This window comes from Echinops telfairi, unplaced genomic scaffold, assembly GCF_000313985.2.
Source record: "Echinops telfairi isolate 266 unplaced genomic scaffold, ASM31398v2 ScPeMD7_7424;HRSCAF=8462, whole genome shotgun sequence".
Lineage (NCBI taxonomy): Eukaryota > Metazoa > Chordata > Mammalia > Afrosoricida > Tenrecidae > Echinops > Echinops telfairi.
In genome coordinates, this window is record NW_022111324.1 from 52,076,427 (window position 1) to 52,083,596 (window position 7,170).

The window sequence follows — 7,170 nt, forward strand, 5'->3', positions numbered from 1 at the left end:
GGACAGCAGCATGAGCAGTGGGTACTGCAGCTTGGAGGAGGAACTGGAGGACTGCTTCTTCACTGCCAAGACCACCTTTTTCAGGAGCGTGCAGAGCAAACGCCCTCCAAAGGTACCGCTCAAGAACCCCCGGAGAAGCTTTTCTTTGGGAGGGGTCCAGTCACTCCGTGGACCAGAAAGGGAGCCCTGTGGCCGGCACACAGGGCCAGGCCACTCAGGCAGCCGATCGGGGGTGGGCAGGTGCCCTTGGACGCTCTTGAACTAGTTGTGTTGTTGGGTCAAGTTGTTGGTCCAGGGGTCCTCCGGAGGCCCACAGGCACTACCCTGGGCAGGCCCCTCCTCCCATTTCCTGCCCCTGCACCTTTTCAAAATGGCTCTCGGATTGGGGCAAGGGTACTTGGCTGTGCGATGTGGGAGCTCACCTGCCTGCTCACCTGTTCCAGGAGGGCTGACCAGGCACTGTGCGCTGCCACCTCCACCCCCACCCCCCACCAAATCTGAAGGGGTTAGAAGTTCTAGCCGCCAAAGTGGACGGCACCCAGGCCCCCTGCCCCCAAGCATATCAACATTCAGAGGTTGCCACTTCCGTATTCCTGTCCAGCGCCAAGTGGCCAGAAACCCACGAGAACCTTAGGCCAGCCACTTTGCAGAAGTCCAGGCTGTGTTTTAAGAAGCAGCTTCAAACTTCTCTCCCAGGCTGTGGTCACCTTCCTGCCTACTACCATGGTGACTGCCTGGGCTGGTGGGGACAACCCACAGCAGAGGACACGTGCTGGAGGACTGCGTCCCCTAGAGCAGTCGCCTCCCTGGCCTCGTCCACCACCACGACCACCTTTCACTTTTCTGGATGAGAATCGCGGCAGAGCTGTCCATCCTTCCTTCCTTTTCTTCTTCTTCCCTCCCTCTCTTCCTCCCTCCCTCCCTCCCATCTTTCTGCCTTTCAGGGTTTAGATGAGAGGACTCTAAGCACCGTAAGGCCCCTGGTCTTGAAAAGGGACTGTTTATAGACACAGTCAGCTATTTAATCTCACAGGTGTACGTGGGCTCATTACTTATTTAACAGGTGTTCCCCACCCCCGACTAGAATGAACCCCAAATGTCCCCAGGCCTGATGCTGCGGCCTCCTTGGTTAACAATGCACCCCCCCCTGGCGGCCCAGCCTGGTGGGGGGGGCTGACAGGCAAATGCACTGGACTTCCCCGTTGAGAATGGATGACCAAGGACCAAGGGGGAGGCTTCTGTATTTATGTTTTAAGGAATTGACTAAAATGGGGACCGTGGAGCCAGCACCTGTTTTCTGAGATGCCTCCTCATGAGGCTGGAGGGCAGGTTTGTGCTGGATGGCCTTGGGCAGGGGAACAGGTTGCCCCCGGGTGTGGGCAGAGCTTGGGCAGAACAAACAAACAGGAGACCACAGAAAGGAGGGGTCTCTCTCTTGGGATTCTCATCGTTTGCACCCCCTACTACAGACTCTCTCTCTCTCTCTTAAGCTGTCTGGGCCCTTTAGACAGTGGTTCTCAACCTCGTTGGCACACTGAAGTCAGCTAGGGAACTTTAGAAACCACGGGTACCGGAGCCCACCTCCGAGAGCCCGATGTACTAGTCTGGGGTGCAGCTCAGGCTTCAGGCTCCTGAGCTATCACCCAGCCCACTGCTCTAGAAAGGCCGGCTGCAGCCTGGGAAGGAAATGGCCCCTGTGGTTCAGAGCTGAGCTGCTGTGCCCGCCTCGTGCTGCCAGCCAGGCTGGGCGCCCTTGGCCTCAGAAGGTGGGCTCTTTACATGTGGAGGAGGGGACGCCACAACTGAGTTTCTTCTGCTGACATTGGAAGAAGTCGCTCTTGTGTAGTTTTGGAGAGATGTAGAAATGTCCTACCAGAAAACACCCTGGGGGAGAGGGAAGTGGGAGGGACTTACTCCTTGGCCACCCCACAACCTCTTTCCGTCTTCATACCCCCCCCTCTCCCAGGACCCCTTCCTAGCATCACCCCAGCAAAACATTCTTGAAAGAATTCCATTCTTTTTAAGCCCCCCCTTTCACAAATGTTTTGGAGCCCCTTGTACTTCTTGGGTTTGGTGACAACGGAAATGCTGTGCGTTCTCTTCGTCCATCGGGTACCACATGTCATCTGCACAGCTCCCGGCCTAATTGTGCCCACAGTCCCCAGAGGACCGCAGTCTCATTCTCTTGGGTCCTGTTGGGTTCCTCAGGTGCCCGTCAGTGAGTTCTGACTTGTAGGGACCCGACAGGTCCAAACTGCCCCCAGAGGGCTCTCAGCTGACCCACACGGCTTTTCCTCCCACACGGCCACTGGGTAGGTTCGACCCATCTTTCTGTTGGTGGCCCGGGGCCACCTGGACAGATGGAGGGAAGGGCTTCCTCCTGAAAGGGCAGGGGCAGTGGGTGATGGCCCCCCGGCCTCTGCCCGGTCACAACAGGTCTCCACTGGACATTCAGAGGTGCTCTCGAGGACAGTTTAGTGGGCTGGGGAGGGAAGGCAGAGGGAAAGGGGGTCGGGCCCCCTCCCCTGGCTGAGAGCAGACTGTGAGGAGGCCGGCGTGTGTGCTTGACTCAGGACTGGGAGAAGGTTCATTCTAATATTTCCAGCTTTCATTCTCTCCGGGTGTTTCTCGATCAAAAGTCCACACTGGCTGTTTCTCTCTCTTCACCCTGGGAGTCCCTTCTGGAAAGGCTTCCAAAGGGATCCTGTCACATGCCGACCTCATTCTGACTCCTAACCCGAGGTTTCTCCCCTCCCCAGCGAGAGACTCCATCTGTGCTCCCGAGAGAATTTCCCTTTCCTGTCTCCAGGGCAAAGAGTTGACGTGAGGCCCCCATTTGGGAAAGGCCGGGCTCTGTTTATAAATAGCCCTGTCAGATCAACCTGTGCCAGCTGCTGGAGCAGAGCTGCCAGACTCCTGGCTGCTGTGCCCACGGCCGCTGTGGGGAGTCACCACCCATTTCCCCTGCAGTGCCCGAAACTGCCCTCCCTTTGGTGGGAGGTGGGAGAGAGGGGGAAAGCCAAACCCGAAGAAAAACCCAGTTGCTGCCAGATGGCACCCACTCGTGATGACGGTGACCCCTATGCCGCAGAGTGGGACTGTCCCCTAGGGTTGCCTTGGCTGACATCTTTAGGGCAGCAGATCGCCAGCTCTCTCTTCTGTGGTGCGGTGGGCTCAAGCTGCCAACCTTTAGTGTAGGAGTGGAACACCAGCCACTGACTCCAGAGGGAAAGTCTCCCCACTCCACAGAGAAGATGAAGGTCGGAAAGGTCGAGCTCTTCTGTAAGCTTGGGGCCGGGCCTTGAGCCTCTGGCTCAGGCGTTTTCCAGAAAGTGGCAGCTCCTCCTGGCAAATGGCCTCACCCTAGGACCCCGAGGCCTTGTTGTGAGTCACAGGGACTGGGCTTCAGAAGGCTGAGTTGGCTCTCCAGGTACTTTCCCCCAGTGCTGGGTTGGATTAGATCATCTCTCCCTGGGTGCTGTGTGTCACACACAGTGGGATGCTGGTGGCTTTGAGGAGAGCCAGCTGTGTGCTCAGGCCAGGCACCCCCAGTCCCGCAGAGCTAGTCCAGCCCAGCAGAGACGGGTGGAGGGATCTGTCCAGTCACACAGCAAGTTTATGATGGGTCAGGGACTAGCACTGGTCTCATGCCTCCAAGTCTGAGGTGGTTTTGTTCGACAGAGGCAGGGCTTGGTGGTTTTTGGGGGCCGGTCCTGCAGCCTACCCCTCCCATCGGATCCTCATTCCTGTCTGGAACTGACCCTGGCCAAGGGGCCAGTTTCTGTCCCCATCCAGATGCCTGCAGATGGTGTCAGGGACAAGGCATTTTGAGTTCTTTCTGCGTGTCCATCAGGCGCTAGGAGCCCAGGCTCAGGAACCCACGCAGGGCAGTGGGGAGTCGCTCTGGGGACACGTAGAGCCTGCTTGTTGCAGATTGTCAGAGCCAGAAGCACCTGGCCTAGCCACCCCACTCTGCAGATGGAGAAACTGAGGCCCAGAGAGGCGCAAAAACTTCACCAGGCCACGTGTCTGGGTGTCTGGTCACCCAGGCAGAGCCAGAACTAACACCTTCTCAGGCTCCTCCCAGGCCAGTGCTCCCTCCCTCAGGGTGGAGCTGGAAAGACCACTAGGGTCCCTCAGCCCCATGAGGCCTGTATGCCCAAGGGGACGGTGGATGGCCCCGCCTGAGTCCCAGTTCACTTGAGGGCAGTGAGCTTGGTGGTTTTGTTTCGGCACAGTCTCAGAATGGGACCACTTCAGACGTTTAAGAGTTCTTCTTGCTGACTCCCCTCCAACCCACCTCGCTTGAGAATCCCTCCCCCCCTGTGTGTTCTCTGTCCTTGTGGAGACCAGTAGGTAGACGAGAAGGGCCGTCCTTGTATGTGCGTGTGGAACACACACACACACACACACACACACACACACAGAGCTTCTCTGGTCTAAACCGATACCATCACCTCTTAGAAAACTCAAAGAAGATGCAAAGAGGAAGGGGGTCTTCGAGGTCGGTGTGTAAAACCACTCTCCATTCCATTCCTGCACTTGCCCACCGGCACCAGCCCAGCCAGCTGGCCCCTCTCTGGACAGGGCCTCTGCCGTACTGCCAGGCACACCTGATCGCCCTGGGGCCAGCCAGGGAAATCCCCACCTCTCTGCCAGCAGCAGCAGCAGGCCCACCCAAGCCGCAGGCCCAGCACCTGCCCTGACCTCTCGGCATGAGAGAAGAGAATGGAACTAAAAATAAGTTAGCTCCAAATATGAGCAATAAAAATAAAACGAGAAGCCTTCAGAACCATTAGGCCATTTTTTTTTTTTTTAAAGGGCTGTCTCGGAGGCCGGCACAGCCTAAGACTAACCTTAAACAAACCCTCCTGGCACAGCCAGACAGCAGCCTGTCTTTTCAGAGTGGTCAGTTCTTCCCTTCCAAGGAGCACTGCAAAGACTTGTTGCCGGCCCGGCCATCAACAGGGTTACCTTTCTGCTGTGATTCCAGGCACTGCAACTTCCGAACTCACCTCCCTTCCCGGGGACAGTGAGGCACCAAAGACTTGGTTACCGTCGCAGGCACAGACTAAATATTTCTCATAATAGATAAAGCCGAATTTCCAGTTATTTGGCAATAATAAAAACAAAAAAACAAACTCCATACCCCTGAGTTCATTTTGACGCGTAGGACCCTCCAGGAAAGGGTAGAACTGCCCCGTGGGGTTCTGAGAAGGTCACTCCTTCCAGGAGTAGAAAGCTCCGTCTTGCTCCTGGACTGCAGCTGGTGATTTCAAACTGCCGACCCCGTTGTTAGCAGCCCGACACATAACCTCTACACCCCCAGGGCTTCTGCCTGGCTCTGTTAGAAGTTCATTTCTCCCTTGAGTAAGGCTGACTCAGCACTCGGGGTGCAGGGTCGCATAGGGAGCTCTTTATGGGCCCGGCCTGGCAATGCTGTGTGCTTTCCACACCTGCACACCATTGGCCAGACCACAGTCCCGTGGACACACCTGACCACAGGAAGATTGGGGAACCAAGGACAGCTGTCAGCCCCACCCCAGGGGTGTTGGAGGGGACGGGACAGGAAAGTGCACTGTGGTGAACACTTCTGCCTTCTATCCTCTCTGCTCCAACCAGAACGTTGTGGTTCGAATCCATGCAGAGGCAATCACTTTCCAACAAAATCAGCCACCGAAAACCACAGGAAGGGCATCGCTACTCTGACACCTGTGGGTGCTCTGAGTAGCACAGGTGCTAGCCCTCCCTGCTCCCCTCCGTCTCCACAGCAGCCTCCTTGGAAAGCTCAGCTTAGGCCTGGTTGGGGAAGGGCGGTGGGTGATGTGTGTCCTTTGACATCTGTAACGCTTCTTTGTCTGTCACCGAAGGATTGGCGCTCCTGGAATGGGGTCCCGTCTCCCCTGCTAGACTGTGCACTCCAGGAGGGGAGGTACTCCTTCTTGCTCGGCACTTGTCTTTCGCACCTGCGGTGTTTCCCCAAGTAGTCACTCCACACCCCTGCACCAGAACCGATCAGGGAGCCTTTAGGACACGGAGTCAGTGGGGTGGAGGGAGCTCAGAGCACGGAGCCACATTCTGGCTTCTCTTCCCAGCATCCCCGTGAGCTGGCAGTGGCCACATCAGTCACGTCACCTCTCCAGCCCCTAGGCCTTCCGGTCCTTTTCTGCAGGAGTCCTGCGATGCCGGCCTGCCCTATTTCCTCCCTGAGCCAAGAAGCCCTCCCCTCTTGTACAGGAGACCTGTCCTAGCAGGTTCTTCTGGGCCAGGTAGGAAGTTTAGGTGCCGTTCCCCAACTTCTCTGACCTATAAGGACTTCCCTTGGTGGTGTGGTGGGCTCCAGGTTTTGTTGCTAACCACAAGGGCAGCAGTTCAAAACCACCAGATGCTCTGTGGAAGAAAGATGAGGATTTCTACTCCCCTAAAGAATGACCGTCTCAGAAACCCATAGAGGGTTTCAAAGAAACCCTATTCTTTCCTGTAGGGTTGCTGTGAGTCCGAATTGGCTCAATGGCCATATGTCTTTAGTGAGTCCCCAGGGTGGGGCTAGGAGGAGGCCAAGCATGGGTAACACTGGGGTCAGCCTCACACATGCCCTCCCCAGAAGCGCCTCCTCCAGAGTTACCTAGGACTTACCCAAGACCCCCTTTCTCACACACCATGGTCAGTCTGCCCATCCTTCCCCTGTGTCCCAGATTCCTCCTCCCCTGCCCACCCCACTGTCTTCATCGTTGGCAGCGGCGGCACAAGTTTAGACTATTTATGGCTGACTCCGTTCTGGCTTTTCCTGATAAAGCAATTCCAGCTATAGTTTGGGATGCATACAAGATCCATCCACCCTAGCAGTTTAGAGACTAAGGAACAAAGATTATACGGCTGCATCAAGCCCTGCATCTTAGCTGAGATGAATGGAGTGGTGCCACTCCCCACCCCCACCCGCGCCAGTCTGTGTGGTGAACCCTAACATCTGGCCTATTTGGACATGGGTTGTCTTTGTCACGTCCATATGGCAGCCTTCTGTAGGATGTGTCCTAAATAAGATTCCTTTGCGATATAAGAGATTAAGGTGCAAACTTGAGAAGTTGGGAGGTGGGGAGGTGGGGGGTGGCGTGTCACAAGAAGATGCCCAGTCAGGCATCAAAGACCCCAAACAAAACAAAAATATTGTAT